Source organism: Camelus dromedarius, chromosome X (genome assembly GCF_036321535.1).
Source record: "Camelus dromedarius isolate mCamDro1 chromosome X, mCamDro1.pat, whole genome shotgun sequence".
In the NCBI taxonomy this organism is placed as follows: Eukaryota; Metazoa; Chordata; class Mammalia; order Artiodactyla; family Camelidae; genus Camelus; species Camelus dromedarius.
In genome coordinates, this window is record NC_087472.1 from 28,070,093 (window position 1) to 28,086,829 (window position 16,737).

General features: G+C 64.2%; 1 long non-coding RNA gene across 10 annotated transcripts in view; it reads left to right on the forward strand.

The window, feature by feature from the left end:
- Positions 1 to 16,737, forward strand: part of LOC116152181 (uncharacterized) — a 123,525-nt gene that overhangs the window by 82,416 nt on the left and 24,372 nt on the right. For 9 of the 10 annotated variants that reach the window (XR_010379366.1, XR_010379372.1, XR_010379367.1 and 6 more), the window contains 2 exons: positions 5,593 to 5,672; positions 11,529 to 11,608. This is a non-coding gene — a long non-coding RNA (uncharacterized LOC116152181). Of the gene's footprint in view, positions 1 to 4,100; positions 4,256 to 5,592; positions 5,673 to 11,528; positions 11,609 to 16,737 lie in introns of all 10 variants that reach the window. The other variant, XR_010379371.1, reaches the window with a different exon arrangement.

A 16,737-nucleotide genomic window follows, 5' to 3' on the forward strand; every position in this document is an offset into this window, starting at 1 on the left:
ACATGCGGGCGATCGGCACGTGGAAACTGAGGTCAGTGTCCTGCAGGACCGGGGAGAGTGGAGAGGAATTGGGCCCGAGCCAGGGCCTGGGGCGTGTGCACCTGCGACCGGGACCCAGATTGGCCTCCAGCTTCTGTGGAGCTTAACTGCCAGCGACGTGATCATTCGGCCGCCCACCTCACCCACGAGAAGCCGCGGTCTCAGCCCCAAGGGGGCACAGGCGGTTGGTGACCCTTTGAGGAGATCCAGGCCTGTTAGGCCTTTGGCCTTTTGTGCTGTGAGGGCAGGAGCCCCGTATGCCTGTTCCTCCCCTCGCCTCCTGAGCACCCTTGGGCCCAGCTCGCTCCACCCTGGCACTCGCCCAGGCCGGGAAGGCCATGGGAGGGCGCTCTTGCTGGATTATTGAGAGGTTGCGCCGGCTGGACGTTTGGGAAGGGGGATGCGGACGAGACTGGGTGACCCGTGAGATTGTGTCTCGCCAGGCACGGGCCGGATGTGACTCGAACTCTGTGCCCACACTCAGTGTGTTTCCCAAGGTCTTCGGCTTGGGAACCGATTGCTAAAGATACAGCTGCAGGTCCACTGCTGGGTGCCTCGATGGGGGAGTCCTCGCTTTTTTGTGGTGAAGGCAGCTTGAGAGGACCCCTCAGAGACCAGGCCACTCAGGGTGGCGTACAAGGGTTTGAGGCGCCCGCCCGTCCCCCGTCCCCCGTCCCCCGTCCCCCGTCCCGCCAAAGTGGCCAAGATGTTGAGGCACCTTGCTTTTCGCCTGCCAGGTTGGAGCCTGCTTGGCATTTCTTTTTTTCGTCAGCGAAGGGCGGAGGGAGAGGACTGGGGAGAGGCAGGTTGCTGTTTCTGGTGCGATGCTGCCATCAAGAGGAACAGGTCCGCCAGTCGCCAGCCTCGCGGACCCTGTGCTGTCCCTTCCTGGGGAGGAGTGGCAGGGGCGTACAGTCGGGAACAAGGGCCCGGCCCGTGCCCCGGGAAATCAAGAGCTCCGCCAGCGAAGGGGCAGGAGGTGTGACCCGAGGCCTTAGAAGCTCCAGAGACGGGCACCGGGGGAAGGCGCTCGGCCCCCGTCCCGTCCCCCCACACACACCCCCCCCCCGGCCCCCCTCCGCCGGTGCCTGGCTTGTAGGGTAGAGGAAGTGGAGGCTCCGGGACTCTGGCGGCCGCCATGTCTGGGCGGGACTAGAGGAAGCTGCTCGGTTGGAGCCCAGGCCAGGCCAGGGGCCGCCCTGGGCTGCCCCGGGGCCGCGGGCTTTTGGCCGCGTGCGTGCCCCTTCCCCTGGGAGTAAGAGCAGGTCCGGCCTGGGCAGGCCCAGGGCCCCCGAAGCCTCTCTGGGCCGCGTTGAGCCCAGCCAGAGTTGTGCTGCCATTGGCAGCAGTGGCGGAGTCCGGCCCAGTGCCGCTTTTCTGTCCAGCTCGGGGATGACGTGGGGAGCCTGGCTACCCAGTGCCAAGGGGGCCCGAGGCCCAGCGAGGGCTCGCAGTCGGAGTCCAGAGGGGAACGGCGCTCTCAGGACCAAGGAGACACTGCAGAAGGAGCCCTTCTCCTGAGCCAAGAATTTCTGCCATTTCCCGGGGTGTCCAGGATTCTGGCACAGGCCTGTCGTGTCCTGTCCCCAGGGCTCCCGGACCCACCTCCTCGAGAGGACAGCACAGGAGAGGAGCCGGGCCGAGCGGACCCCTGGGCCATGCCTTTGCAGACTTCGGCTTTGTCCCGAAGAGGCCCCGAGCCTCACTTCAGCGATGAGAAGGAAGGGCCCTGGCTTCCATTCAGCCCTGGCTCTCCAGGTCTTGACCCTGTGGCCCTGTGCTTGCGGCCGCAGCCCAGCGGGGAAATCAAGAAGAGGTCTCAAGACGCTGCGTAAGGCCCACCTCTGTTGGACTGAGCGAAAGGCGCGCGCGCGCGCGCGCGCCCCCCCCCCCCCCACCTCCCCTATCACCACCCCTCATCCAGCTTGTCTCCCAAGTGCATACTCCGGGCACACGACCGTTCCTTCTAGACCCTGACTGTCCCCACGGGCCTCTTCTGGAGCAAGCCCTGCGGTGGCTCGTTCCTGCGCTTTGCCCAGCTCTTAACCTGCCTGGGGGTCAGCAGGCTTGCGGGGCCGGGGGTGGCTGTAGCGGTGGTGCTGGTGGTTTGGTGGTAACGTACCGGGCGAGGCTTCGAACTCCAGGAACAAGTCTCCAGGCTGGACCCCTCCCTCCACACATTCCACTTGGCTTTCACCCCTCTTGGAAGGTTGCTGACACCCGCCCCCTGCCCCTTCTTTCACACTTGGGAGCCGGCCGAAACTCTGCCAACAGGCGGTCTCACGTGGGCAGAGCCCTTCCTTGGGGCCAGGGCCTGGCCTCCCTGATCTGACTGGTTCCCTGGCCCCAGGTGGTCTCAGTGTGCCCCCCTGGCTAGGGTCAGCGGCTGCCCCTGCGAACCTTGGGCCCCGTGGGAAAAATCTCCGGCGTCCCCCCAAACAAGAGGACCCGGGTCGTCCACGACGAGGGAGGCCCCCCGAGGACCAAGGCGTCCCCTGGCTGCAGCGTGCCCGTGCCCGTGCCCGTGCCCGAGCCCGAGCCCGAGCCCGAGATAGAAGGCGGAAAACTTTGGCCCTCGATCCCCTCCCTGCGGACGGTGATGTCCATCTCAGCGTGCTGATGTTGGCCCAGTTGTATCCCGTCCCGAGTGGGTCTGGATACCCAGTGTGATACGGGACAGGAAGGGCCTCATGGGGTCCTGTGGGGCATGGCACCCAGACCCTCTGTGGCGGGCGCAAAAGTAAACGAAACACACGCCGAACCGGAAGTGGAGCTGGAACTCGGGATGTGCGGCCCGCCTACGTTGCGCTTCCTTGTCTGGCTCCGGGACCAGACACTAATCGGGAAATTCTCCGTCCTGTCTGCAGAATGCTGCCCCTGACAGGGTGGCCGCCTCCTCCCCCTTTCCCCTCTGTCCACGTTGCTGGGCCCGGGGCCTCCGACGGGGCAGCGGCAACGGGTCCTGGGTTCCCCCGGGATCCCACCGGCGGACCTGGGTCCCGCAAGGAGGGCAGAGTTTCGGGGGCCGGACGCCCTGGATGGGGTAGCTTCAGCTCCTGGTTCCGGAACATGGCGGCTGCCGAGGCCACGCCCCCAAGGCTGGGAAGCCCGGCCGGCCTGACAGCCAGGGGCTCCCGGGTGGGCGAGCTCGGCTCCCACCACCTCCTTTCGCTCCCGCACCTTACTCTGGCGGTGTTCCGGAGTTGGCCGCCCCCACCCCCACCCCCACCGGGAATCCTCTGAGTGAACCAGACCCACCCTTCGTCCCTTCACAGGCCCTTGCCCACGGTATCCACAGGCAGGGTTTGGAGGCCGTGCTCAAAAAGCTTCCGCTTGATGGCACTGTTGCTCCAGAAATGCCAACCACCCTTGCGAGCGTGGCCTCTCCCTCCGCCCTTTGTGGATCAAAAAAGGCCCAGGGAGGCCCAAGAGCCATCCAGGCCCTGCAAGTGGGGTTGGCTCTACTGGTCTACTGGGGTGTTGCGCGGAGGTGGTGTCTCTCTCCCCTTCGGGGCTTCTCGTGGGCAGAAGGCCGGTACATGTGCGGACAGCCAAAGGGATGCGTGTGTATCCGTGGCTCCATCTCCGCTTCGCTCTAGTCCACACTTCCTGGCGACCGGGGACCCTGTTTATGTCTGCGCACTTGGGGACCGGTACCCATACGGGTCTTCTCAGGCAGAAGCCTAGCTCTCTCAGGACACTGATTCAGAGCTCGAGGTGGCACGGGGACCCGCATGTCCCCTCTTGTTGCGTGGTTGTCTCTCTCCTGCTCTCCTCCAGCTACCTCAACGGGCCTAAGGGCTCCGGAGCAGGCCCAAGAGGGGCTAGGCCACGGGGACAGCGGGAGGAACTGACAGGGACCCGGGGAGCTGGGGTGGATTGTTCCTGCTCACCTCCAGGGGGGCTCGGGAAGTCACTCTGCCAGCGAGTGCCCTCGGGAGGTTGTGGTGGTAGGGGTCCTGGGCAGTGGAGGGGGGGAGGGTGGGGGAGGATGTGCGCGTATGCGTGCGGGTTTGAAGTCCATGGGACAGGTGCAGAGCTCAGTGTCTCCATCCACACAGATACAGGACCTTGGTGAGGGCCATTAGTTCAGCGGACCCTTCTGGGAAGCTCTCCACGGGAGTGTGTTCCGTACTCTACCCTCAAACCCCGGACTCGTTCGCACCTATGTACTTACGTATTTACGTACGTAAGGGTGCGCGTGTGTCGTAAGGAGGTACGTGTACCAGGGACACACGTGCACTTGCGTATGTGTGCGTATGCGTGTATATTCACATAGACCGTTCCTTCTCTCGTACTTTTCCCCTGTGAGTGCGTTGGAGGTGCCACCGTGGAGGGAGATGTATTATCCCAGTCAAGGCAGAAGCCCTCACCGGTGCACCGTGGCGGCTCCTCACTTGTGCCTCCGCCTTGCGACCCCCTCCCTGCAGTGGGAAAGACGTGGGATTGTTGTGTGCGCGCGCTCGCGGGCTTGAATGCAGGTGAAAGCAAGCCGACGCACAGAGGGCCGTGTCCATCTCGCCTGCTCTGGGACCCCACCGGGCTGACGTAGCAATGTAGGCTCTTTTGCGTTCGTTGGCTCTCAGCGTTGTAGGTCCCCTGGCCTTGGTGTGTCTGTGCAGAGTCAGGTCCTGTCCTGCTAGATCCTCTCCTTTTCTTTTGCGACCACCAGCCAGGGTAGAGTGCCCTTGTCTCAGCTGGGGCGGGGTGCGGGATGCTGGGGGGAATGGCGGGGAGCAGGGAGGAGCCTGCCTTGTTTCACCTGTCCCTTGTCTTTGGACACTAGGGCCCTCTCTTCTTTCTGCCTCCCTTCCTCCCTGTCATCGATGGAGGCGCCGCGCGCCGAGGCGTGCAGAGTCGTAGTTACCCAGGCGCCAGGTGTGCGTGGTGGCGTCACCGGGGTTCGTTTTCCGGGCTCGGCGTCCACCCGGAGCAAAGCTGTGGGGTAGCCGAGCCCGGAAAACTCGCACCGCCCCCCCTCCGACTCCCCCCCCCCCCCCCCCGGTCCCAGGACACAAGGCCTCGTCCCCGGGAAGTCAGTGCAGTGGAGCTGTGTGCGGCCAGGGATGGGAGAGCTTGGTGACTGCTTACCAGCCCGTCATAGGAGCTGCCTGTCAGTGGAGGGTCTGCCTTTCCAGTTGCGGTGGAGGGCGCGGGCTTGCCAAGTTACCCATCGCTATCCCGCCACAGTCCCTCGGGTCCAGAGCCGAGGAGGAGAGCTCTGCGGCTATAAACGCTAAGGTGATGGCTGTGGTTCCCACGGAAGACAGATTGGTGGTGGGGGGAGGTATGATCCAGGTTTGACCCGACACGGTCCTTCCTGTAAGAGCTCCTTCCGTCCGACACCCGCGCAATTTCCAAAGGACGAGTGCGGTTGATTTTTCACACCCTGCTTTCCTCGGAAGTTTTGCTGGTCCCGGGGAGCTGGTACGAATAGTCACCGAAGACACTGTCGAGGTTGCCTGGGCCGGGGCTGCACGCGGCCCGTTGTTAACCAGCAGCGTGGCGGTCCCTCACTGAGTGAAGGGCGTTGGGCTCTCTCTCTCGTTGCAGAGGAGGCAGAGCGCGGAAGGAAAGGTGGAGAAGGGACATCATCGGGGACGTCGGTCCATCTCTAGGCGCTGGTGTTCTGGGTGAGTGAGTGCTTTCTGTTCCCTTCCTTCTCCTCTTCCAAAAGAGTTTATTTCATCATGGGAAAGAGGCAGTGATTCTGGTATGTCGGCAAGCCTCGAGGAGGAGAGACTCCCAAGGTAGGTTCCCGGCAGCGGGGGGACACTGGTGTACTAGGCCGGAGTTTTCCGCCGTGGCAGAGAAAGGCTCTCGAGGCAGGTCGTGATTGTGGAGTGGGAAGGAAGAGATGCTTGGACGAGCATGTGGATCATCCGTGTACATGCGGGCGATCGGCACGTGGAAACTGAGGTCAGTGTCCTGCAGGACCGGGGAGAGTGGAGAGGAATTGGGCCCGAGCCAGGGCCTGGGGCGTGTGCACCTGCGACCGGGACCCAGATTGGCCTCCAGCTTCTGTGGAGCTTAACTGCCAGCGACGTGATCATTCGGCCGCCCACCTCACCCACGAGAAGCCGCGGTCTCAGCCCCAAGGGGGCACAGGCGGTTGGTGACCCTTTGAGGAGATCCAGGCCTGTTAGGCCTTTGGCCTTTTGTGCTGTGAGGGCAGGAGCCCCGTATGCCTGTTCCTCCCCTCGCCTCCTGAGCACCCTTGGGCCCAGCTCGCTCCACCCTGGCACTCGCCCAGGCCGGGAAGGCCATGGGAGGGCGCTCTTGCTGGATTATTGAGAGGTTGCGCCGGCTGGACGTTTGGGAAGGGGGATGCGGACGAGACTGGGTGACCCGTGAGATTGTGTCTCGCCAGGCACGGGCCGGATGTGACTCGAACTCTGTGCCCACACTCAGTGTGTTTCCCAAGGTCTTCGGCTTGGGAACCGATTGCTAAAGATACAGCTGCAGGTCCACTGCTGGGTGCCTCGATGGGGGAGTCCTCGCTTTTTTGTGGTGAAGGCAGCTTGAGAGGACCCCTCAGAGACCAGGCCACTCAGGGTGGCGTACAAGGGTTTGAGGCGCCCGCCCGTCCCCCGTCCCCCGTCCCCCGTCCCCCGTCCCGCCAAAGTGGCCAAGATGTTGAGGCACCTTGCTTTTCGCCTGCCAGGTTGGAGCCTGCTTGGCATTTCTTTTTTTCGTCAGCGAAGGGCGGAGGGAGAGGACTGGGGAGAGGCAGGTTGCTGTTTCTGGTGCGATGCTGCCATCAAGAGGAACAGGTCCGCCAGTCGCCAGCCTCGCGGACCCTGTGCTGTCCCTTCCTGGGGAGGAGTGGCAGGGGCGTACAGTCGGGAACAAGGGCCCGGCCCGTGCCCCGGGAAATCAAGAGCTCCGCCAGCGAAGGGGCAGGAGGTGTGACCCGAGGCCTTAGAAGCTCCAGAGACGGGCACCGGGGGAAGGCGCTCGGCCCCCGTCCCGTCCCCCCACACACACCCCCCCCCCCGGCCCCCCTCCGCCGGTGCCTGGCTTGTAGGGTAGAGGAAGTGGAGGCTCCGGGACTCTGGCGGCCGCCATGTCTGGGCGGGACTAGAGGAAGCTGCTCGGTTGGAGCCCAGGCCAGGCCAGGGGCCGCCCTGGGCTGCCCCGGGGCCGCGGGCTTTTGGCCGCGTGCGTGCCCCTTCCCCTGGGAGTAAGAGCAGGTCCGGCCTGGGCAGGCCCAGGGCCCCCGAAGCCTCTCTGGGCCGCGTTGAGCCCAGCCAGAGTTGTGCTGCCATTGGCAGCAGTGGCGGAGTCCGGCCCAGTGCCGCTTTTCTGTCCAGCTCGGGGATGACGTGGGGAGCCTGGCTACCCAGTGCCAAGGGGGCCCGAGGCCCAGCGAGGGCTCGCAGTCGGAGTCCAGAGGGGAACGGCGCTCTCAGGACCAAGGAGACACTGCAGAAGGAGCCCTTCTCCTGAGCCAAGAATTTCTGCCATTTCCCGGGGTGTCCAGGATTCTGGCACAGGCCTGTCGTGTCCTGTCCCCAGGGCTCCCGGACCCACCTCCTCGAGAGGACAGCACAGGAGAGGAGCCGGGCCGAGCGGACCCCTGGGCCATGCCTTTGCAGACTTCGGCTTTGTCCCGAAGAGGCCCCGAGCCTCACTTCAGCGATGAGAAGGAAGGGCCCTGGCTTCCATTCAGCCCTGGCTCTCCAGGTCTTGACCCTGTGGCCCTGTGCTTGCGGCCGCAGCCCAGCGGGGAAATCAAGAAGAGGTCTCAAGACGCTGCGTAAGGCCCACCTCTGTTGGACTGAGCGAAAGGCGCGCGCGCGCGCGCGCCCCCCCCCCCCCCCCCACCTCCCCTATCACCACCCCTCATCCAGCTTGTCTCCCAAGTGCATACTCCGGGCACACGACCGTTCCTTCTAGACCCTGACTGTCCCCACGGGCCTCTTCTGGAGCAAGCCCTGCGGTGGCTCGTTCCTGCGCTTTGCCCAGCTCTTAACCTGCCTGGGGGTCAGCAGGCTTGCGGGGCCGGGGGTGGCTGTAGCGGTGGTGCTGGTGGTTTGGTGGTAACGTACCGGGCGAGGCTTCGAACTCCAGGAACAAGTCTCCAGGCTGGACCCCTCCCTCCACACATTCCACTTGGCTTTCACCCCTCTTGGAAGGTTGCTGACACCCGCCCCCTGCCCCTTCTTTCACACTTGGGAGCCGGCCGAAACTCTGCCAACAGGCGGTCTCACGTGGGCAGAGCCCTTCCTTGGGGCCAGGGCCTGGCCTCCCTGATCTGACTGGTTCCCTGGCCCCAGGTGGTCTCAGTGTGCCCCCCTGGCTAGGGTCAGCGGCTGCCCCTGCGAACCTTGGGCCCCGTGGGAAAAATCTCCGGCGTCCCCCCAAACAAGAGGACCCGGGTCGTCCACGACGAGGGAGGCCCCCCGAGGACCAAGGCGTCCCCTGGCTGCAGCGTGCCCGTGCCCGTGCCCGTGCCCGAGCCCGAGCCCGAGCCCGAGCCCGAGATAGAAGGCGGAAAACTTTGGCCCTCGATCCCCTCCCTGCGGACGGTGATGTCCATCTCAGCGTGCTGATGTTGGCCCAGTTGTATCCCGTCCCGAGTGGGTCTGGATACCCAGTGTGATACGGGACAGGAAGGGCCTCATGGGGTCCTGTGGGGCATGGCACCCAGACCCTCTGTGGCGGGCGCAAAAGTAAACGAAACACACGCCGAACCGGAAGTGGAGCTGGAACTCGGGATGTGCGGCCCGCCTACGTTGCGCTTCCTTGTCTGGCTCCGGGACCAGACACTAATCGGGAAATTCTCCGTCCTGTCTGCAGAATGCTGCCCCTGACAGGGTGGCCGCCTCCTCCCCCTTTCCCCTCTGTCCACGTTGCTGGGCCCGGGGCCTCCGACGGGGCAGCGGCAACGGGTCCTGGGTTCCCCCGGGATCCCACCGGCGGACCTGGGTCCCGCAAGGAGGGCAGAGTTTCGGGGGCCGGACGCCCTGGATGGGGTAGCTTCAGCTCCTGGTTCCGGAACATGGCGGCTGCCGAGGCCACGCCCCCAAGGCTGGGAAGCCCGGCCGGCCTGACAGCCAGGGGCTCCCGGGTGGGCGAGCTCGGCTCCCACCACCTCCTTTCGCTCCCGCACCTTACTCTGGCGGTGTTCCGGAGTTGGCCGCCCCCACCCCCACCCCCACCGGGAATCCTCTGAGTGAACCAGACCCACCCTTCGTCCCATCACAGGCCCTTGCCCACGGTATCCACAGGCAGGGTTTGGAGGCCGTGCTCAAAAAGCTTCCGCTTGATGGCACTGTTGCTCCAGAAATGCCAACCACCCTTGCGAGCGTGGCCTCTCCCTCCGCCCTTTGTGGATCAAAAAAGGCCCAGGGAGGCCCAAGAGCCATCCAGGCCCTGCAAGTGGGGTTGGCTCTACTGGTCTACTGGGGTGTTGCGCGGAGGTGGTGTCTCTCTCCCCTTCGGGGCTTCTCGTGGGCAGAAGGCCGGTACATGTGCGGACAGCCAAAGGGATGCGTGTGTATCCGTGGCTCCATCTCCGCTTCGCTCTAGTCCACACTTCCTGGCGACCGGGGACCCTGTTTATGTCTGCGCACTTGGGGACCGGTACCCATACGGGTCTTCTCAGGCAGAAGCCTAGCTCTCTCAGGACACTGATTCAGAGCTCGAGGTGGCACGGGGACCCGCATGTCCCCTCTTGTTGCGTGGTTGTCTCTCTCCTGCTCTCCTCCAGCTACCTCAACGGGCCTAAGGGCTCCGGAGCAGGCCCAAGAGGGGCTAGGCCACGGGGACAGCGGGAGGAACTGACAGGGACCCGGGGAGCTGGGGTGGATTGTTCCTGCTCACCTCCAGGGGGGCTCGGGAAGTCACTCTGCCAGCGAGTGCCCTCGGGAGGTTGTGGTGGTAGGGGTCCTGGGCAGTGGAGGGGGGGAGGGTGGGGGAGGATGTGCGCGTATGCGTGCGGGTTTGAAGTCCATGGGACAGGTGCAGAGCTCAGTGTCTCCATCCACACAGATACAGGACCTTGGTGAGGGCCATTAGTTCAGCGGACCCTTCTGGGAAGCTCTCCACGGGAGTGTGTTCCGTACTCTACCCTCAAACCCCGGACTCGTTCGCACCTATGTACTTACGTATTTACGTACGTAAGGGTGCGCGTGTGTCGTAAGGAGGTACGTGTACCAGGGACACACGTGCACTTGCGTATGTGTGCGTATGCGTGTATATTCACATAGACCGTTCCTTCTCTCGTACTTTTCCCCTGTGAGTGCGTTGGAGGTGCCACCGTGGAGGGAGATGTATTATCCCAGTCAAGGCAGAAGCCCTCACCGGTGCACCGTGGCGGCTCCTCACTTGTGCCTCCGCCTTGCGACCCCCTCCCTGCAGTGGGAAAGACGTGGGATTGTTGTGTGCGCGCGCTCGCGGGCTTGAATGCAGGTGAAAGCAAGCCGACGCACAGAGGGCCGTGTCCATCTCGCCTGCTCTGGGACCCCACCGGGCTGACGTAGCAATGTAGGCTCTTTTGCGTTCGTTGGCTCTCAGCGTTGTAGGTCCCCTGGCCTTGGTGTGTCTGTGCAGAGTCAGGTCCTGTCCTGCTAGATCCTCTCCTTTTCTTTTGCGACCACCAGCCAGGGTAGAGTGCCCTTGTCTCAGCTGGGGCGGGGTGCGGGATGCTGGGGGGAATGGCGGGGAGCAGGGAGGAGCCTGCCTTGTTTCACCTGTCCCTTGTCTTTGGACACTAGGGCCCTCTCTTCTTTCTGCCTCCCTTCCTCCCTGTCATCGATGGAGGCGCCGCGCGCCGAGGCGTGCAGAGTCGTAGTTACCCAGGCGCCAGGTGTGCGTGGTGGCGTCACCGGGGTTCGTTTTCCGGGCTCGGCGTCCACCCGGAGCAAAGCTGTGGGGTAGCCGAGCCCGGAAAACTCGCACCGCCCCCCCTCCGACTCCCCCCCCCCCCCCCCCCGGTCCCAGGACACAAGGCCTCGTCCCCGGGAAGTCAGTGCAGTGGAGCTGTGTGCGGCCAGGGATGGGAGAGCTTGGTGACTGCTTACCAGCCCGTCATAGGAGCTGCCTGTCAGTGGAGGGTCTGCCTTTCCAGTTGCGGTGGAGGGCGCGGGCTTGCCAAGTTACCCATCGCTATCCCGCCACAGTCCCTCGGGTCCAGAGCCGAGGAGGAGAGCTCTGCGGCTATAAACGCTAAGGTGATGGCTGTGGTTCCCACGGAAGACAGATTGGTGGTGGGGGGAGGTATGATCCAGGTTTGACCCGACACGGTCCTTCCTGTAAGAGCTCCTTCCGTCCGACACCCGCGCAATTTCCAAAGGACGAGTGCGGTTGATTTTTCACACCCTGCTTTCCTCGGAAGTTTTGCTGGTCCCGGGGAGCTGGTACGAATAGTCACCGAAGACACTGTCGAGGTTGCCTGGGCCGGGGCTGCACGCGGCCCGTTGTTAACCAGCAGCGTGGCGGTCCCTCACTGAGTGAAGGGCGTTGGGCTCTCTCTCTCGTTGCAGAGGAGGCAGAGCGCGGAAGGAAAGGTGGAGAAGGGACATCATCGGGGACGTCGGTCCATCTCTAGGCGCTGGTGTTCTGGGTGAGTGAGTGCTTTCTGTTCCCTTCCTTCTCCTCTTCCAAAAGAGTTTATTTCATCATGGGAAAGAGGCAGTGATTCTGGTATGTCGGCAAGCCTCGAGGAGGAGAGACTCCCAAGGTAGGTTCCCGGCAGCGGGGGGACACTGGTGTACTAGGCCGGAGTTTTCCGCCGTGGCAGAGAAAGGCTCTCGAGGCAGGTCGTGATTGTGGAGTGGGAAGGAAGAGATGCTTGGACGAGCATGTGGATCATCCGTGTACATGCGGGCGATCGGCACGTGGAAACTGAGGTCAGTGTCCTGCAGGACCGGGGAGAGTGGAGAGGAATTGGGCCCGAGCCAGGGCCTGGGGCGTGTGCACCTGCGACCGGGACCCAGATTGGCCTCCAGCTTCTGTGGAGCTTAACTGCCAGCGACGTGATCATTCGGCCGCCCACCTCACCCACGAGAAGCCGCGGTCTCAGCCCCAAGGGGGCACAGGCGGTTGGTGACCCTTTGAGGAGATCCAGGCCTGTTAGGCCTTTGGCCTTTTGTGCTGTGAGGGCAGGAGCCCCGTATGCCTGTTCCTCCCCTCGCCTCCTGAGCACCCTTGGGCCCAGCTCGCTCCACCCTGGCACTCGCCCAGGCCGGGAAGGCCATGGGAGGGCGCTCTTGCTGGATTATTGAGAGGTTGCGCCGGCTGGACGTTTGGGAAGGGGGATGCGGACGAGACTGGGTGACCCGTGAGATTGTGTCTCGCCAGGCACGGGCCGGATGTGACTCGAACTCTGTGCCCACACTCAGTGTGTTTCCCAAGGTCTTCGGCTTGGGAACCGATTGCTAAAGATACAGCTGCAGGTCCACTGCTGGGTGCCTCGATGGGGGAGTCCTCGCTTTTTTGTGGTGAAGGCAGCTTGAGAGGACCCCTCAGAGACCAGGCCACTCAGGGTGGCGTACAAGGGTTTGAGGCGCCCGCCCGTCCCCCGTCCCCCGTCCCCCGTCCCCCGTCCCGCCAAAGTGGCCAAGATGTTGAGGCACCTTGCTTTTCGCCTGCCAGGTTGGAGCCTGCTTGGCATTTCTTTTTTTCGTCAGCGAAGGGCGGAGGGAGAGGACTGGGGAGAGGCAGGTTGCTGTTTCTGGTGCGATGCTGCCATCAAGAGGAACAGGTCCGCCAGTCGCCAGCCTCGCGGACCCTGTGCTGTCCCTTCCTGGGGAGGAGTGGCAGGGGCGTACAGTCGGGAACAAGGGCCCGGCCCGTGCCCCGGGAAATCAAGAGCTCCGCCAGCGAAGGGGCAGGAGGTGTGACCCGAGGCCTTAGAAGCTCCAGAGACGGGCACCGGGGGAAGGCGCTCGGCCCCCGTCCCGTCCCCCCACACACACCCCCCCCCCGGCCCCCCTCCGCCGGTGCCTGGCTTGTAGGGTAGAGGAAGTGGAGGCTCCGGGACTCTGGCGGCCGCCATGTCTGGGCGGGACTAGAGGAAGCTGCTCGGTTGGAGCCCAGGCCAGGCCAGGGGCCGCCCTGGGCTGCCCCGGGGCCGCGGGCTTTTGGCCGCGTGCGTGCCCCTTCCCCTGGGAGTAAGAGCAGGTCCGGCCTGGGCAGGCCCAGGGCCCCCGAAGCCTCTCTGGGCCGCGTTGAGCCCAGCCAGAGTTGTGCTGCCATTGGCAGCAGTGGCGGAGTCCGGCCCAGTGCCGCTTTTCTGTCCAGCTCGGGGATGACGTGGGGAGCCTGGCTACCCAGTGCCAAGGGGGCCCGAGGCCCAGCGAGGGCTCGCAGTCGGAGTCCAGAGGGGAACGGCGCTCTCAGGACCAAGGAGACACTGCAGAAGGAGCCCTTCTCCTGAGCCAAGAATTTCTGCCATTTCCCGGGGTGTCCAGGATTCTGGCACAGGCCTGTCGTGTCCTGTCCCCAGGGCTCCCGGACCCACCTCCTCGAGAGGACAGCACAGGAGAGGAGCCGGGCCGAGCGGACCCCTGGGCCATGCCTTTGCAGACTTCGGCTTTGTCCCGAAGAGGCCCCGAGCCTCACTTCAGCGATGAGAAGGAAGGGCCCTGGCTTCCATTCAGCCCTGGCTCTCCAGGTCTTGACCCTGTGGCCCTGTGCTTGCGGCCGCAGCCCAGCGGGGAAATCAAGAAGAGGTCTCAAGACGCTGCGTAAGGCCCACCTCTGTTGGACTGAGCGAAAGGCGCGCGCGCGCGCGCGCCCCTCCCCCCCCCCCCCACCTCCCCTATCACCACCCCTCATCCAGCTTGTCTCCCAAGTGCATACTCCGGGCACACGACCGTTCCTTCTAGACCCTGACTGTCCCCACGGGCCTCTTCTGGAGCAAGCCCTGCGGTGGCTCGTTCCTGCGCTTTGCCCAGCTCTTAACCTGCCTGGGGGTCAGCAGGCTTGCGGGGCCGGGGGTGGCTGTAGCGGTGGTGCTGGTGGTTTGGTGGTAACGTACCGGGCGAGGCTTCGAACTCCAGGAACAAGTCTCCAGGCTGGACCCCTCCCTCCACACATTCCACTTGGCTTTCACCCCTCTTGGAAGGTTGCTGACACCCGCCCCCTGCCCCTTCTTTCACACTTGGGAGCCGGCCGAAACTCTGCCAACAGGCGGTCTCACGTGGGCAGAGCCCTTCCTTGGGGCCAGGGCCTGGCCTCCCTGATCTGACTGGTTCCCTGGCCCCAGGTGGTCTCAGTGTGCCCCCCTGGCTAGGGTCAGCGGCTGCCCCTGCGAACCTTGGGCCCCGTGGGAAAAATCTCCGGCGTCCCCCCAAACAAGAGGACCCGGGTCGTCCACGACGAGGGAGGCCCCCCGAGGACCAAGGCGTCCCCTGGCTGCAGCGTGCCCGTGCCCGTGCCCGTGCCCGAGCCCGAGCCCGAGCCCGAGCCCGAGATAGAAGGCGGAAAACTTTGGCCCTCGATCCCCTCCCTGCGGACGGTGATGTCCATCTCAGCGTGCTGATGTTGGCCCAGTTGTATCCCGTCCCGAGTGGGTCTGGATACCCAGTGTGATACGGGACAGGAAGGGCCTCATGGGGTCCTGTGGGGCATGGCACCCAGACCCTCTGTGGCGGGCGCAAAAGTAAACGAAACACACGCCGAACCGGAAGTGGAGCTGGAACTCGGGATGTGCGGCCCGCCTACGTTGCGCTTCCTTGTCTGGCTCCGGGACCAGACACTAATCGGGAAATTCTCCGTCCTGTCTGCAGAATGCTGCCCCTGACAGGGTGGCCGCCTCCTCCCCCTTTCCCCTCTGTCCACGTTGCTGGGCCCGGGGCCTCCGACGGGGCAGCGGCAACGGGTCCTGGGTTCCCCCGGGATCCCACCGGCGGACCTGGGTCCCGCAAGGAGGGCAGAGTTTCGGGGGCCGGACGCCCTGGATGGGGTAGCTTCAGCTCCTGGTTCCGGAACATGGCGGCTGCCGAGGCCACGCCCCCAAGGCTGGGAAGCCCGGCCGGCCTGACAGCCAGGGGCTCCCGGGTGGGCGAGCTCGGCTCCCACCACCTCCTTTCGCTCCCGCACCTTACTCTGGCGGTGTTCCGGAGTTGGCCGCCCCCACCCCCACCCCCACCGGGAATCCTCTGAGTGAACCAGACCCACCCTTCGTCCCTTCACAGGCCCTTGCCCACGGTATCCACAGGCAGGGTTTGGAGGCCGTGCTCAAAAAGCTTCCGCTTGATGGCACTGTTGCTCCAGAAATGCCAACCACCCTTGCGAGCGTGGCCTCTCCCTCCGCCCTTTGTGGATCAAAAAAGGCCCAGGGAGGCCCAAGAGCCATCCAGGCCCTGCAAGTGGGGTTGGCTCTACTGGTCTACTGGGGTGTTGCGCGGAGGTGGTGTCTCTCTCCCCTTCGGGGCTTCTCGTGGGCAGAAGGCCGGTACATGTGCGGACAGCCAAAGGGATGCGTGTGTATCCGTGGCTCCATCTCCGCTTCGCTCTAGTCCACACTTCCTGGCGACCGGGGACCCTGTTTATGTCTGCGCACTTGGGGACCGGTACCCATACGGGTCTTCTCAGGCAGAAGCCTAGCTCTCTCAGGACACTGATTCAGAGCTCGAGGTGGCACGGGGACCCGCATGTCCCCTCTTGTTGCGTGGTTGTCTCTCTCCTGCTCTCCTCCAGCTACCTCAACGGGCCTAAGGGCTCCGGAGCAGGCCCAAGAGGGGCTAGGCCACGGGGACAGCGGGAGGAACTGACAGGGACCCGGGGAGCTGGGGTGGATTGTTCCTGCTCACCTCCAGGGGGGCTCGGGAAGTCACTCTGCCAGCGAGTGCCCTCGGGAGGTTGTGGTGGTAGGGGTCCTGGGCAGTGGAGGGGGGGAGGGTGGGGGAGGATGTGCGCGTATGCGTGCGGGTTTGAAGTCCATGGGACAGGTGCAGAGCTCAGTGTCTCCATCCACACAGATACAGGACCTTGGTGAGGGCCATTAGTTCAGCGGACCCTTCTGGGAAGCTCTCCACGGGAGTGTGTTCCGTACTCTACCCTCAAACCCCGGACTCGTTCGCACCTGTGTACTTACGTATTTACGTACGTAAGGGTGCGCGTGTGTCGTAAGGAGGTACGTGTACCAGGGACACACGTGCACTTGCGTATGTGTGCGTATGCGTGTATATTCACATAGACCGTTCCTTCTCTCGTACTTTTCCCCTGTGAGTGCGTTGGAGGTGCCACCGTGGAGGGAGATGTATTATCCCAGTCAAGGCAGAAGCCCTCACCGGTGCACCGTGGCGGCTCCTCACTTGTGCCTCCGCCTTGCGACCCCCTCCCTGCAGTGGGAAAGACGTGGGATTGTTGTGTGCGCGCGCTCGCGGGCTTGAATGCAGGTGAAAGCAAGCCGACGCACAGAGGGCCGTGTCCATCTCGCCTGCTCTGGGACCCCACCGGGCTGACGTAGCAATGTAGGCTCTTTTGCGTTCGTTGGCTCTCAGCGTTGTAGGTCCCCTGGCCTTGGTGTGTCTGTGCAGAGTCAGGTCCTGTCCTGCTAGATCCTCTCCTTTTCTTTTGCGACCACCAGCCAGGGTAGAGTGCCCTTGTCTCAGCTGGGGCGGGGTGCGGGATGCTGGGGGGAATGGCGGGGAGCAGGGAGGAGCCTGCCTTGTTTCACCTGTCCCTTGTCTTTGGACACTAGGGCCCTCTCTTCTTTCTGCCTCCCTTCCTCCCTGTCATCGA